The sequence below is a fragment of the Nicotiana sylvestris genome, chromosome 2 (genome assembly GCF_000393655.2).
Source record: "Nicotiana sylvestris chromosome 2, ASM39365v2, whole genome shotgun sequence".
NCBI classification, from domain to species: Eukaryota; Viridiplantae; Streptophyta; class Magnoliopsida; order Solanales; family Solanaceae; genus Nicotiana; species Nicotiana sylvestris.
Genome location: NC_091058.1, coordinates 12,506,850 through 12,523,890, shown reverse-complemented (window position 1 = coordinate 12,523,890; position 17,041 = coordinate 12,506,850). Strand labels below are relative to the sequence as shown.

General features: G+C 36.2%; 1 long non-coding RNA gene across 1 annotated transcript; it reads left to right on the top strand.

Moving 5' to 3' along the window:
• The first annotated feature begins 5,495 nt into the window (after window positions 1-5,495).
• On the top strand, window positions 5,496-14,162 carry LOC138886483 (uncharacterized). Its single transcript, XR_011405240.1, has 2 exons — window positions 5,496-6,020; window positions 13,770-14,162. It is a non-coding gene; the product is annotated as an uncharacterized lncRNA (long non-coding RNA).
• Window positions 14,163-17,041: the final 2,879 nt, after the last annotated feature.

Genomic DNA, 17,041 nt, shown 5'->3' with positions numbered 1-17,041 from the left:
AAAAACCGAAAAACCGACATAAACCGAATCGAGAAAAAACTGACTTAATTGGTTGGTTTGGTTCTAATATTTGAAAAACCGACTTACTTGGTTTGATTTTTTTTTTTTTTTAGGAAAAACCAATCTAAACCGAACCATGAACACCCCTACTTATGGTTATCCAACAGAAGTCGGGTGGTGTTTGACCCAGATTTATTATACGTTAAAAAAAAAAGATTTTAAAAAAAGTAATGACCTATTTGATTGATAAAATAATTTTAAACAAAAACAAAAAATTAACTGAAGAAAAGCTTTGGTGGAAACCAAAACTAAACGAAACATTTGCAAGACCAGTTTGAAAAAAGAATCAGCAATTTCAATTTTTGAAAGAAACTTTTATAGAAGGAGACATTTCCAAAACTGTTAAAGAAATATAATTAAAATAGGTTTAAATTTTATAAAGTAAGTCACTGGCATTTGCTCATACTTTATTTATCTAACCTATAATTACAAGACTTATTATACCCTTTAATCTTTCAAGTTAATTCTTACAAGGATGGGCATAATTGAAAAACAGTCAGTTATGAATAACAGTAGCAAAAATGTGGCAACAAGTATATTCACATATTTCACATGCGTTAATTATTGGGCGTGCTTATTATTACATGCGAGGCACGTGCATAGAGACTAGTATACTATATTAAAAGTACGAAAGCCCTTATCGAAATATCGTTAGCCTTTTTTACCCCTTAAAAATAGATTTTATATTAGACAAAATCATAATTTTAAATTTTTTCCTAACATTTAGGAGCTTTAAATAAAACAGTTTCACATTAGATAAAATTATCATTTAAAATTATTCCTAATATTTAAAAATTTAAAATCAACTAAAACTTATTTATTAAAACTTCCATATTAAAATACTATGTAAGAAGTTTTAAAATTTAGGCCATTAAAATTACCTAATTTTTTTTCCTTTGTATAAATTAAAGTCCTAATATTTAGGACCAAATATAAAAAATAAGAGCTAAATTTTGACGTCCAAATACTTAGATTTCTCGCCACTAACCATTAAATTTGGATTCAAGTTATTAAGGAAAAAAATTAAAGAAATACTATACTATTTTTTTATTAGACGAATAGAACTACTTATTGATTTTCTAAGTGAACCAAGATGAGAAATTGGGGTTAAAACTAGGGGTGTTCAAAACCGATCCGAAATTGAAAACCGAATCGAACCGAAGCTTAATGACTTACTGGTAACGGGTTAATTAGGGGTGTCAATGGGATATTCGAAAATCGACTAAACCGATCGAACCGTAACGAACTGATTTTTAGGTTTCTTTTTTAAAAAATCGTAGGTTTTTATATAAATTTATAACCGCACCGATAATTAGGGTAGGTTTTTTATTTTATAAAAATAAACCGAAAAAATACCGAACCATACCGAATAATTTTACTTGTGAAAAATATATTTATTTGGTAAATTTAAAAATAATAATGCATTAAATTTTCTTTGGGCCTTGGAATTATGAAAACTATTACAAGCCAACAAGTAATTAAACTCAAAATACTAATTCCTAAAACATATTATGCTACTTCTACTTAAATTAAGTTATTTCAAGTATCTGCATTAGCATGACACAAAGTATTCTAGCGATTATGAGTAGAAAACTACAATGTATTGAATATGTTTCCTTTCATATAATTTAGATTTATCTTTTTGAATATTTTATCTTCTATAGACTTTATTCTTGAGTCCCATCTTGGTATATCTTTCAACTCGTGTGATTTATATTTTCTTTGTCTTTGTTTGATTTCTTTTACGTTGTTGTAGAATAATTGATGGATCTATACTCTAGCCATATTTTTTTTAATTCATCACCTGTCACGACCCAGAATTCTCACCCTCGGGAGTCGTGATGGCGCTTACTCGTAGAAGTTAGGCAAGCCACGAACTTAGAAATCATTAACTCCTTTATTTTAAAACTTCTTACCAATTATATTAACAAGGAAATAAACAGTTAAATAACAGCGGAATATGAGATTTAAGCGGAAGTCTTAAATAAATATAAAACCAGAATGTTTCGAAAGTCAATACATGCCTCTACCCAGAACCTGGTGTCACAACATCCACGGACTACTAAGAGTACTAAATACAAATGTTTGAAAGAAATATAACACTGTTTGTCTCGAATACTTGAGATAACAGAATATATAATAAGATAGAGGAGACGTCGGGCCTGCGTGCAACCCGATCCACATATATAACTCTTGCGGCGTGCAACCCGATCCACATATATAACTCTTGCGGCATGCAACCCGATCCAATATAATATCTGTTGCGGAGTACAACCCGATCCAATATAACATATGTTGCGGCGTGCAACCCGATCCAATATAATATCTGTTGCGGTGTGCAACCCGATCCATATATAATATCTGTTGCGGCATGCAACCCGATCCACATGTATAACTGTTGCGGCATGCAACCCGATCCACATATATAGTTGTTGCAGCGTCCAACCCGATCCAACATAATATCTGTTGCGGCGTGCAACCCGATCCAACATAATATCTGTTGCGGCGTGCAACCCGATCCACATATATAGTTGTTGCGGCGTGCAAGCCGATCCAATATAATATCTAATAATGTTGCGGCGCGCAACCCGTTCCAAATATACAGTCCACAATAATCATAATTAGCCGTCCCAGCAAAGGATCAACAATAGACTACACTATCCCGGCAAGGGAACTCAACAGTACAAGTATATACGTCCCGGCAAGGAAGAAACAGCCCTAACCAAACTTGTTTCAACATCTAACTATCTCAACTATAACTCAACTAGTTTCAACATCTAACTACCTCAGCTATAACTAAACTTGTTACAACACCTAACTACCCAGCTATAACCAAACTTGTTACAACACCTAACACGAATAATCATCAACCTAAGCGTTCGTAGTATCAATTAAGAACACAATGCAAGGAACCCTCAACTCAACAATAGCCCGGCAAGGGGGCAACACAATGATCTCTTCTCTTTCTCACTTTTACTTCACAATTCACTTCACAACTCGAGCCAATGCTCTAGAGTTTCGATTATCACTTATACTTTCACAATTCGTTATACAACTGGAGCCAACGCTCCTCAACGTTCATAGGTCACAACTCTTTTCACAACTTTACACAACAAATAAAAATCTTCACCAAGGCATGAATAATACAACGAGATCATGAAAATCACAAGATAAGACTCACGGCCATGCTTGACACTAACGCATAGATACTTGTCATCATGCCTATACGTCGTACTCAACAAGAAATAAATAGCAAATAGGACACAACTCCTAATCCCTCAAGCTAAGGTTAAACCAAACACTTACCTCGATGCCTCGAACACAACTCAAGCTTCAATTATAGCTTTACCCCTTGATTTCACCACCAATTCGCTCGTATCTAGTCATAAATTACTTAATTGCATCAATAAACGCTAAATGAATTAACCCCAATGCATGGAAATGAGTTTTCCAAAGTTTTACCCAAAAAATCAAAAATCGCCCCTGGGCCCACATGGTCAAAACCCGAGGTTCGACCCAAAACCCGTTTACCCATTCCCCCACGAACCCAAACATATGATTTGTTTTGAAATCAGACCTCAAATCGAGGTCCAAATCCCTAATTTTTGAAAAACCTAGGTTCTACCCAAAACACCCAATTTCCCTCATGAAAATCATTGATTTGAAGTTGAAATCATGTTAAAAGAAGTTAATGATTGAAGAAAACTAGTTAAAAATGACTTACAATTAATTTGGAGAAGAAATATTGTTTGAAAAACCGCCTCTTATGTTTTTGGGGTTTTGAAAAATGAAAAATGACTGAAAATCCCGTCTATTTATACCCCTCTCAGACCCCCTGTGCGGATCGCACAAAATGGATCGCGGCCGCACAGGTCTTCCTGAAGTGTTGCGGTCCAGTACCCTGTGCGGACCGCACGAAATGGACCGGGGCCGCACAAGTCTCCACCGCGCTCTGCACGCAACCGACCGCGGACCGCACTGGTAGGGTTCAGAGACCTGCAATTTTTTTTCTGGTTTTAAGCCTAAAACATCCCGAAGCCTTCCCGAAACTCACCCGAGCCCTCGGAACTCCAAACCAAGCACACGTACTAACTCAACAACATCATACGAATCACGTCAAACGATGTCAATTTTCAACCAAACTTTACATAAATGACTTAAACCATATATAAGACCTGTACCGGGTGCCGGAACCAAAATACTGGCCCGATACCATCATGTTCTAAGCAAATCTCATTTCAATTTTCCTTAAATAGTTTCAGAAAATAATTTCATTTAAAAAATTTATTTCTCGGGCTTGGGACCTTGGAATTTGATTCCGGGCATACGTCCAAGTCCCATATTTTACTACGGACCCTCCGGGACCGTCAAATCACGGGTCCGGGTCCGTTTACCCAAAACGTTAATCGAAGTCAAATTAACTCATTTTTATCATCAATCTTTTATCATTTTTCACAGAATTTCATATTTAAGCTTTTCGGCTACGCGTTCGGACTTTGCACGCAAATCGAGGTGACTTTAAATGAGGTTTTTCAAGGCCTCAGAACACGGAATTTAATTTAAAGCAAGTGATGACCTAAAACAACCGTTTGTCCTCGAACGGACAGAAGAAAAAAGTACTTGAGTCGGGGAAAAGATGAGGATAACGACTTCACATATCGGACTCGGACTCCCAGGTCGATGCCTCAAGAGGCTGACCTGTCCACTGAACACGAACAGAAGGAAAACTCTTCGACCTCAACTGACGAACCTGCTGTAGACATGTGATTTTTGACCCTCCCCAAGATTTTTCATATTTTAGCATGTAGATATTGAGTTTAGGTCTAATATCGCTATTCTAACTATTTTTAAACTTCTTCGGTTTATTTTATTTCAAAGACTTAAAAAAAAACTAACAAAAAATATTTTTTTCTTTATGTTAGATTATTGATATTTTGATTAGCTAGTTTTATTTTATTTTACAAAGGATAAAAAGAAAAGTTTCAAAAATATTTTTACTTGGTTTAGTATAATTTTAAGTTATAAGTATTTAGTAAATATCGAGTAGTATTTGAATTTCTCTAATAGGATTATTCTAGTCCTCTTTTTAATATTTCTTGCTTTAGATAAATAATATTTTGTAACTAGTTTTATTTTGTCATTAATAGAAAATAAAACAAAACAAAAAGGAAAAAGAAAAAGAAAAAGAAAGAAAACATGAAAAAATTGAAAAAAAGAGTAATGAAGCAAAACGGAAAAAGCAAAAGCAAAAGCAAGAAAGAAAATTAAAATAGACCCCACCTTATCTCTTGGTAACAACTCACATGCACCCCATTTTTTTCACTCACGTTTTTGGCCAAAACAAAAAACGAAAAATATTCCTTTGGGTGACCACAAGGGCTGTTTTTCATCTTCATTTTCTTTCTATATATAACACGCGTACACACATAACAGACAAGGAAAAAATGCCAAAAAATCTGGGGAGGGAGATCACGAATAAAAGCAGAAGAAAAGTGAGGCAAAAACAAAAAGGAACGGAAAAAAAAACAAAGGAGATCGAAAAAAACAAAAACAAAAATTGAGCAAAATAAAAAACAGATCTGGACAGAGAATAAAAAAGAGAAAGGAAGGTGAAGGAGGAGGGATCTGGGTCATCTTCTTCCTCACAAAATCAGATCCAATTTCTTCTTTTTGAAGCCATGTAAACCAGCCTTTGAAAGCTCCTATTTGCATCACCAAAACAACTCCAAAACTCCGCAGAATAATGCAACAACATAGCCACGAAAGCCAGCCATGAAAAGCATCTCAGTCCGTCAAAATCATCGAGGTTTCCGTTCGAGTGCTCCTGTCGCGTGTTTTGTTCGAGTTCCGTTCTAGTTCACAACGAGTTTTTTTTGGGGCGAAGTTCTGTTTCTCTCTTCACTGAATAATCGTGCATCTGTAGCTGCGGCATTGTTTAAAGGAATTTCTCACTTTTAAAGGTTCATTCTCTCTCATTACGTTTTATGTTTTCGGATGATTTTGAAGCTTTGACGTATTTGGTTGAATGTTTGAGTGTTTTTACAGTGTTAGCTTAATTTTTCTCCTCTCAATATGTGTTTGTTTCTTTCAGTATTATTAGTTTTAATTGATTACATGAGGTATTAGCACTAATTTTTATCAAAGAAAATATAAAGATTTTTTTACAATTTCTTTTTGGACGGCACTTTGTGGAGTTAATGAACAAAGAGGTGGGTTTATTTTTTAAGTTTTTCTATCATTTTCTTACTACGAAGATCTGTTGAAAATATCAATATTATCAAATGGATTGTTTGATATTTTCATGAAATATTTTGTTGTTATCTTTGTGATTGGTGAGATATATTTTTTTAGTTTCTTGTCTTTTCTTTTAATTCTTTGCAGTATGATTATATTGATGGTGTCGTTTATGGTTGAAATGTGTTTGGCATTTTCTTTAATTTCTATGCTGTCCAGGAGTAATGTTAATGGCCCAACGTATATACAATTCATGAGTTGACCCATATTTAGACAAACATTAATTCATAACATTTTCCCCACAAATAATTCCATAACCCATGACCCTCGGGATAATTAATATGAACTCTTTTAAATTTGAGGTGCGCCATTAGTTGAATTTTCCATGGCCCTCGCAAACTTGAAAATGCGTAGTTGTTTTAGGCGCGCTATTTAAAAATTACTTCCCTAAACTCGGGTGTGCATTTATGTGACTCAAATCCAAATCTCAACAACGTTAAATAAAATGTGTCCTGGACCGCAGGTGCATTTATGTGACGTGGTTCAAGATGTGTTTTAGATGACGTTGAATCTTCCTGAAAAATATTTAAATAAAGCGGTTATAAAGTTAAAATTGAATCATAGGCTAAAACATGTATTAAAATCAAGTAAATAGGCCAAATATAACAATTGAGCGACCGTACTAGAACCACGGAATTCGGGAATGCCTAACACCTTCTCCCGGGTTAATAGAATTCCTTACCTGGATTTCTGTGTTCGTGGACTGTAAAACAGAGTCAATCTTTCCTCGATTCGGGATTTGAAATCGGTGACTTGGGACACCATAAATTATCCCAAGTGGCGACTCTGAATTTTTAAATAAATAATCCTGTTTCGATCGTCACTTAAATTGGAAAAGCTCATTTATACCCTTTCAGGGGTGTATGTAAAAAAGGAGGTGTGACAGCTCTGGCGACTCTGCTGGGGACAAGAACCCAGAACTTCTGGTTCAGAGTTCAAGAATTCGAGCTTAGACTAATTGTTATAATTGGCTTTATTTATTATCTAATTTTATTGCATGTTTGAGCCTAATGTGCTAAATGCCACTTTTTACCGTTTTGATATTATTTGAACTGTATATAAACTGTTACGAAACTCTTCTCTTCTCATCTTCGGGGATGTGCACGCTGGCGTGACTCCTCCTTCTGTTAATGTCATACCTTGAAATAAGAAAGAGGCTCGGACAAGTTACAAAGTTGGATGGCCTTTTGGTTCCCGGTACGTAGCCCCCTCCTCGGCTCGAGTTGTCCGCTCGGGTACACAAGTCTAGAACAATATAGCTAGGTTTTTAGCTTAGAATAACCCAGCCTCATGACGGATCCCTAGTAGGAACATTTGTTTGTATCATGTGCATTTGACTTTGGGGACTCAACACAGGGGTTGGGTCCGTCTAGGACGGGTGCACCCAAATTAAAAGACCATCCTGATACATCTTACGTGTTACTTGTGTTTCTGTCTATTTCGGCTTGCATGCTGACTGGCTTCTAGAATAGGAAAAGAAAATAAAAAAAATAAAAATCGAAAAAAAGAGAAAAGAAAAGAGAGTGAGAGGTAGGTATTTGAATTACCCTAAAATTCTGTTGAAATTTTGAAAAAAAGAAAGAAAAAGAAAAGTCATTTCAAAATAAGTCATATTTTCTTTTGTTCCATCAAAACTGGACGAACTACACGGGTCAAATTCTCACCGGATGTGAGATACGTAGGTAAACCTCATCGGTTCTGGCCCATAATATTTTTAAAAAAAATCCAAAAATGTTTTTTCTTATTTTCTTATTTAGAAAGTATTTCTTTTAGACCCAAATTTTAAAAAAAATATACAAAAATATTTTCTTTTAATTTCTTCTCAAAAATCCAAAAATATTTTTCATTCTTTTTTCAAAAATTGAAAAGAAAATTCAAGGTTCAAAAATATTTTCTTTTTCTTTAGAAGCATTTCTTTCATAAATTCAAAATAAAATTCCAAAAATCCAAAAATATTTTCTTTCTTCTTTAGAAGTTTTTCTTCGAATTTCCAAAAAAAAAAAGGTCGATATTCAAAAAAAAATATCTATTTTCTTTAGAAGTCGTTCTTTGCAAAAATTTTGAAGAAAAATCATAATCCAAACATATTCTCTTTCTTCTTTATAAGTCTTTCTTTCGAAAAAATAAAATGAAAAATTCAAAATCCAAAAAAAAAATTAGTTTATTTACTTTATTCTTGATCTTCCCAAACTACGCAAGATCTGATTCATGTTCCCACATGAAACGTAGGCAACCCATATCAGGTTCGATCACCATTAAAAAGAAATGAAAAAATGAAGAAATGAAAAATATTGATAATAATAAGGACCGACTGAGTCCATTCTAACATGTTTTGTTTTGAATTGTGAAGAAAGTTGAGGTGGCCGGTTTGTGGTAAGCTAAAAACACAAGATCCAAGAAAAAATGATAACTGACATCGAAGTTGTTACAAGTGCTCAAGAGACTCAGGGTCAGAGGGTTCAATAAGAGTCTACTGTGTTTGAGAAAAATAGAATACTAAAACAGAAAATGACCAAAATGTGTCAAGCATGGGCCAGTGGTCAAGGACAGCCTCGTCATGAGTCACAATTTGCTACACAACAAGAGCAGTACCACTCTCTTGAGTACCACTCGTACTCGTTTGATCTTCCTGCAAACATTGAGAAGCCTGCCCGAAAGATGGTACAGGAAGAAATGACCCAAAGAGTGAAAAGCTTAGAACAACGGTTGAAAAACATGCAAGGGTTGGCAGGTCAAAAGAGTGTTGCCTTCAAAGATCTATGTATGTTCCCTAATGTCCACTTGCCGCCTGGTTTCAAGACTCCCAAATTTGAAAAGTGTGATGGATATGGAGATCCCATAGCCTACTTGAAAAGGTATTGCAATCAACTGAGAGGTGCGGGAAGAAATGAAGAATTGTTGATGGCTTATTTTAGGGAAAGCCTTACGGGAGTAGCCTCCGAATGGTTTATGGATCAAGACACGTCTCGCTGGTATGTCTGGGATGACATGGCACAAGCCTTTGTCAAACAGTTCCAATACAACATTGACATTGCCCCAGACCACAATTCCCTTTCAAACTTGAAGAAGAAACCAACTGAAAGTTTCAGGGAATATGCCATTAAATGGAGAGAGCAAGCGGCCAGAGTTAAGCCACCCATGGATGAGAACGAGCTAATCACTATCTTCCTTCAGGCTCAAGAGCCAGATTATTTTCAAAACATGATGTCCGCAGTGGGAAAATCCTTCTCGGAAGCAATCAAAATGGGGGAAATGGTTGAAAATGGCCTTAAGACATGCAAAATTATAAGTCAAGCAGTTCTTAAAGCCACAACTCAGGCTGTCCAGCTTGAATCTAATAAATTTAGTGACACGAATGAGAAGGATGAAGAAATCATGATGACAACAGCGTCGAGAAGAGGTCCCGGGAGAGCACCTCGAAGGTATGCGCAACCTCATCAGGTTTCCCATGACTCCCCTAAGCATTACTATCCACCTCAGAACACACAATACTCTGTTGCTCCACCTCAGTATGTTGGCCAGCCACCAAAATACCCTAGAAGGCAAGCACGAGCACTGCAAAATCTCCTCCAGCGTCCACAAAATTTTCAAGTGCCCTATTACCCACATCCAAGCCAGGGGTATAAAAGGGAACAAAGGTAGAGATAATTTTACGCCAATAGGAGAGTCTTATGCAAGCTTATTTGAGAAGTTAAAGCATCATGACATGATTGCACCTATTCCTCCAAATCATGTGGACCCACGTGCAAGAAGCTTTGACCCTTCTAAAAGGTGTGAATACCTTTCTAATGCCCAGGGGCATAATGTTGAAAGCTGTCGGGATTTGAAAAGAGAAATAGAAAGGATGATCCAGGAAAACCTGATTGTGATCCAAGACAGTGACACCCAGAATATCGTGCAGAATCCTTTACCTGCACATGATGATGCACACTTTGTGGAGATGATGCGTGGTGATAGGGATTATGAGAATCCTCTCGGGAACTTGCTAACTGAAGTTAATGATTTGAAATTGGAGAAGGCTCTGTTGATTCTAATGAGCAAACTTGTGGCTAAATGTCAAACTTAGCAATTGAAAAGTCATTCTCTCATCACTAGGAAGGAATCTTGGTAGTTTGTTTTGATATTTTTTCTATTATCTGGGTTATTTCAGGGTTGTGATCCAGATTTTATTTGTTTTATTGAGTCAAACCTTTCTATCTCTCCATTCTGTCTGTGTGAGTTTTGTGCGTTTGTTCTGTTGCTATTTTCATTATTCAGGTTATTTCAGGGTTTTAACTTGGATCTTAGGTTGTTTGTCTTGTTTTTAAACCCTTCCATCCTTTACTAAATGAAATACTGTTTGTCCTTTTGTGTCATTTCATGCTTAGTTCTTTCACCGCTAGTTATAGTGACATGACATGCATGCGAAAATTTTGGAAGATCTTAGAAACTGATTTAATCTGGAATTGGATAACTGATAAAAGAAAAAAAACACTTTTGAGGATAAATAAAGAGTTGAAGTACTTCGGAACTAAGGTCGAGTAAAATTCACCTTCAAATTATTATGAAGATCGGGCTTGAAGAAGAATCAATTGAAGTTTGTCGGAAGTTTGATATCAAGGAATGGAAGATGTCTTGTGACCACGACACACTATGAAGACAGGAATGTTCATCAATGATGTGATTGTGACAAAATACTATGTTTGGCGTTTTTGAGGCTGGGAGGCCCTTTTTCTGCTATCCAAACACTTTATATCCTTCGCTACCCCTTTTGAGCCTGTGTTATTTTCTTTGACCACCCTCTTTTGGAATCAAGTTTAGAGTCAAGAGTAAAAAAAATGAAAAATGAAAAATGAAAAGAAAAAAAAGAGTCCATGTCCCAAGAGTACAAACTGGGGCAATTCTTAGAATGTTCAAGTGAGAAAAAAAAGAAGAAGAAAAGAATTGTCTGCCCTCAAAAAATAGAAGCTGGGGCAACTTGTTTTGAAAAACAAAAGAAAACAAAAGAGAAAAAAAAAAAAGAAATAGAAAGAAAGATGAATTATAGTTAGGTCAGATGTTTGAACTACGTTTGACCTGATTCCTTAAAAATAAGGATACGTAGGCAGTCTCACGGTTCGGTCCAATCAAATAAGAATTTAAAAAAAAATCCCCAATAGCTGAAACTGGGGCAGATATTTTATTTCATTTTTAAAAGAGTCGATTTCAAAAGTTGTAAGTATACAACCCCGTCATCTTTAGTCTGTTTTAAGCCTCATGTCGGCTTTTCGTCCAACCATATCCAAAAACCTTCCAAATAAAGACCTCCCGATATGCCTTCAAGAATGCCAAGAGAAGCATGCAATGAGCAACGGTTGTCACACGACATATAACACTTTCAAGTTACTCACAAAAAGTAAGAAAAAGAAAAAGAAAAAGAAAAATGAGAGAGTCTTACTAGTGAAAACCCTCACGAGCACAGTAAGGCGACGGTAAGTAGAGATGAATAAATGAGAGAGCCTTGTTGCTGAAAATTCCTCGGGGCACCATTAGTCGAAAGTGAGTCGTGAAGTTGATGCAAAGGATTGACACGGATAGGCCCGACTTAAAAGATCATAAGAATGGTAAAAGGGAAGATTGGATTAGTTTGATAGATGAGGCAGTTGAGTCCAAAATGCATGTCATGATCATTAAGGCTAGTTATTGAAAAAAAAGAATTTTTTTTCCTTCTGTCTTTCCGATAGGGACATTTCTTGTTAATACTTGTTTCTTTGCACCATTGTGTCCTCCACTCTGAGTCAGTCCTTGTCAAAACAAGCAAGAAAAAATTTCAAAATCCGCTACCAGCTTTTCAGTTGCATAAAGTAAATTTGGCCAGCACACTTAGTTGTTACTGTCAACATGCCTTCAGGATTCATGCAAAGGCTCCCCCTAAAGACTCTTGTCAGCCTACTTGGCGCAAGCAAAGATAACTGGTGATTCTCTCTAACATACCAATTGCTCAAAAGCAGGAAGTCATTCAAGATACCGGAAAAGGTCACCTAAGCAAAGATCTCCAATTGGGATAAGGCTGTTTGAGCTGCAAATACAAATGGTACTGGTGTGAAACAATCAGAGTTGGTGCAGAACAAAAGTCTTTTGAGACCGACTCAAGCTGATTGAGCAGAAGCCAAGCTGCCCAAGACTCAAGGACACAAACCGACCACCATTTTCAAAACTGACCAATTTTTCTTTGTGCGAAAAAGGAACAAAGCAGTGCAAGGAAAGTGGTTCAAAAAAAAAAAAGAAAAAGAAAAAAAAAGAGAAGGAAAAGAAAAGAAGAGAAGAGAAAAAGGAAGTTTCTCAAATCTTTGCCTTTGTTTGTCTTGCTATTGTGCATAAATTCTTGCCATTGATCTTTACATTTTTCCTCCTAGGATAAAAAGTCCTAGTCTGATGAATTTTATCCTAAGATAAATGTCTTAGTCTGATGAATCTTTCTCCTAAGATAAGAAAATCTAGTCTGATAAATCTTTCTCCTAGGATAAATGTCTTAGTCTGATGAACCTTTCTCCTAAGATAGAAAACCTAGTCTGATGAACTTTCTCCTAGGATAAACATCTTAGTCTGATGAATCTTTCTCCTAAGATACAAAAAATAAATGTCTTAGTCTGATGAACCTTTCTCCTAAGATAGAAAACCTAGTCTGATGAAATTTCTCCTAAGATAAACATCTTAGTCTGATGAATCTTTCTCCTAAGATACAAAAAAAATCTTAGTTTAATGAATTTTTCTCCTAAGATAGAAGACCTAGTCTGATGAACTTTCTCCTAGGATAAAAATCTTAGTCTGATGAATCTTTCTCCCAAGATACCAAAAAAAAAGACCTAGTCTGATAAATTTTCTCCTAGGATCAAAATCTTAGTCTGATGAATCTTTCTCCTAAGATAGAAGACCTAGTCTGATGAACTTTCTCATAGGATAGAAATCTTAGTCCGACGAACCTTTCTCCTAAGAACCAAAAAAGAAGTAGAAAAGAGACCTAGTCTGATGAACTTTCTTCTAATATCAAAATATTAGTCTGATAAATCTTTCTCCTAAGATAGAAAACATAGTCCGATAAATTTTCTCCTAGGATAATAATTTTTAAAAAAAGGGAAGTCTGAATTTGAAAAAAAAGGGGAGTCATTTTTTTAGTTTTCTTAAGATTATCAATGTTTAGTTTTCCTGAAATCAGGGGGCCCTGCCTGGAGAATAGGGTTAGTTTTTACTTTAGTCAAACTTAGTTTATAGTTTTCCGCAAGATCAATCACGTTTAGGAGATGCACATCCTAGTCGAGTCATTAATTTTACTCTCATCATTGCGTCCTTCATCAGCAACGCAGGTGATTTATAGTTTTGTTAACACTCACAGATGTTCCTAATATCAAACTGGGGCATGGAAATTTCTTTTGTTTTATCTGTTTTGTTGTAATCAGACGCCCACCTGGAGAACAAGGGAAGACAACTCAAGTTTCAAAGGAAAGCAGTTTCGAAGGAAGACAACTCAAGTTTCAAGGGAAAACAGTTTCGAAGGAAGACAACTCAAGTTTCAAGGGAAGGCAGTTTCGAAGGAAAACAGTTCAAGTTTCAAGGGAAAATGGTTCAAGGTGCAAGGGAAAACAGTGTCAAGTAACAAGAGAAGACGGTTCAAGTTCAGCAATCAAGCCCCCACCTGGAAAAAAGGGGGAATCCAATTCAGAATGCAATTCAGGTCAGCAACAAAAGAAGCTCGCGTCAAGAATGCGAGTCAGCAGTCCAAGATGATCAACAGAAGTTAGTCACAATCCAGAATAAAAAGAAGAAAAAAAAAGACAAGAAGTGAATCTAAATGCAGAAGTTAATAAAATATGTGAGCTGCTCAAGACAGGGCTGAGGTCACAAGCTCTGCATGTCCCGTCTTGGTTTGAAAAGATGAAGAAAAAAAAACAACGCATGAAAAACCAACCAAGACTCAAGATGAAGCTTCAGAAGACTCAGAGATAGGAATCTTATAACTCGTAGTTGATAGGATTAGTTACTCTTTTTTATTTTTAATTTTGATGTAATAACGGGACCGCAGACCGAAATCTCAGCGGAACGGCACCTCGACCGGCTCTCCACCTTGGTACTCCATCACCTCATTCACTTCTGAACTACACGTGACCTGATTCCTTTATAGCCAAGGATATGTAGGTAGCTCAGATACCAGGGCTCGGTCACATTCTCCTTCATCTTAGTTTTTGGTCTCCTTAAATAAGGGTCGGGTTAAAAAACTTGTCTAGTCATTCTTTGTTTGAAAACTTTTCGCGTTTCCAGTCAAAGAGGGGCAGCTGTAGACATGTGATTTTTGACCCTCCCCAAGATTTTTCACATTTTAACATGTAGAAATTGAGTTTAGGTCTAATATCGTTATTCTGGCTATTTTTAAACTTCTTCGGTTTATTTTATTTCAAAGACTTAAAAAAAAAACTAACAAAAAATATTTTTTTCTTTATGTTAGATTATTGATATTTTGATTAGCTAGTTTTATTTTATTTTACAAAGGATAAAAAGAAAAGTTTCAAAAATATTTTTACTTGGTTTAGTATAATTTTAAGTTATAAGTATTTAGTAAATATTGAGTAGTATTTGAGTTTCTCTAATAGGATTATTCTAGTCCTCTTTTTAATATTGCTTGCTTTAGATAAGTAGTATTTTGTAACTAGTTTTATTTTATCATTAATAGAAAATAAAACAAAACAAAAAGGAAAAAGAAAAAGAAAGAAAACGTGAAAAATTTGATAAAAAGAGTAATGAAGCAAAACGGAAGAAGCAAAAACAAAAGCAAGAAAGAAAATTAAAATGGACCCCACCTTATCTCTTGGTAACAACTCACATGCACCCCATTTTTTTCCCACTCACGTTTTTGACCAAAAAAATGGAAAATATTCCTTTGGGGGACCACAAGGACTACTTTCCATCTTCTTTTTCTTTCTATATATAACACATGCACACACGTAACGGACAAGGAAAAAACGCCAAAAAATCTGGGGAGGGAGCTTACAAAGAAATATTTTGTTGTTATCTTTGTGATTGGTGAGATATATTATTTTAGTTTCTTGTCTTTTCTTGTAATTCTTTGCAGCATGATTATATTGATGGTGTCGTTTATGGTTGAAATGTGTTTGGCATTTTCTTTAACTTCTACGCTGTCCAGGAGTAATGTTAATGGCCCAACGTATATACAATTCATGAGTAGACCCATATTTAGACAAACATTAATTTATAACATTTTCCCCACAAATAATTCCATAACCCATGACCCTCGGATAATTAATATGAACTCTTTTAAATTTGAGGTGCGCCATTAGTTGAATTTTCCATGGCCCTCGCAAACTTGAAAATGCGTAGTTGCTTTAGGCGCGCTATTTAAAAATTACTTCCCTAAACTCGGGTGTGCATTTATGTGACCCAAATCCAAATCTCAATGACGTTAAATAAAATGTGCCATGGACCGCGGGTGCATTTATGTGACGTGGTTCAAGATGTATTTTAGATGACGTTGAATTTTCCTGAAAAATATTTAAATAAAGCGGTTATAAAGTTAAAATTGAACCATAGGCTAAAACATATATTAATATCAAGTAAATAGGCCAAATATAATAGTTGAGCGATCGTGCTAGAACCACGGAATTCGGGAATGCCTAACACCTTCTCCCGGATTAACAGAATTTCTTACCTAGATTTCTGTGTTCGCGGATTATAAAACAGAGTCAATCTTTCCTCGATTCGGGATTTGAAACTGGTGACTTGAGACACCATAAATTATCCCAAGTGGCGACTCTGAATTTTTAAATAAATAATCTTGTTTCGATCGTCACTTAAATTGAAAAAACTCCCTTATACCCTTTCAGGGGTATAGGTAAAAAAGGAGGTGTGACACCTGCCGGTCTAGAATAGCTACCGGCTCTTCCTCATAAGACAAGTCCTTGTCCAACTGGACAGTGCTGAAATCTAACACGTGGGATGGATCGCCGAGATACTTCCGAAGCATGGACACATGAAACACTGGATGCACGGCTGATAAGCTCGGCGACAATGCAAGTTTATAAGCCACCTCTCCCACTCGATCAAGAATATCAAACGGACCGATAAACCTAGGTCTAAACTTGCCCTTCTTCCCAATTCTCATCACGCCCTTCATAGGAGACACTCGGAGCAATACCCGCTCTCCAACCATAAAAGCCACATCTCGAACCTTGCGGTCTGTATAACTCTTTTGCCTGGACTGAGCTGTACGAAGCCTATCCTAAATAATTCTGACCTTGTCAAAAGCCTCCTGAACCAGATCCGTACCCACCAATCGAGCCTCTTCCGGCTCAAACCATCCAACTGGAGATCGACATCGCCTACCATATAAAGCCTCATAAGGAGCCATCTGGATACTCGACTGGTAATTTTTGTTGTAGGCAAACTCTGCTAAAGGCAAAAATTGATCCCACGAGCCTCCAAAGTAAATGACACAAGCTCGGAGCATATCCTCCAAAAATTGAATAGTTCGCTCGGACTGCCTGTCCGTATGAGGATGAAATGATGTACTCAACTCAACCTGGGTGCCCAACTCTCGTTGAACTGCTCTCCAGAAACGCGAGGTAAACTGCGTACCTCGGTCCGAAATGATAGATACAGGCACACCATGAAGACGAACAATCTCCCGAATATAGATCTCAGCTAACCTCTCGGATTAATA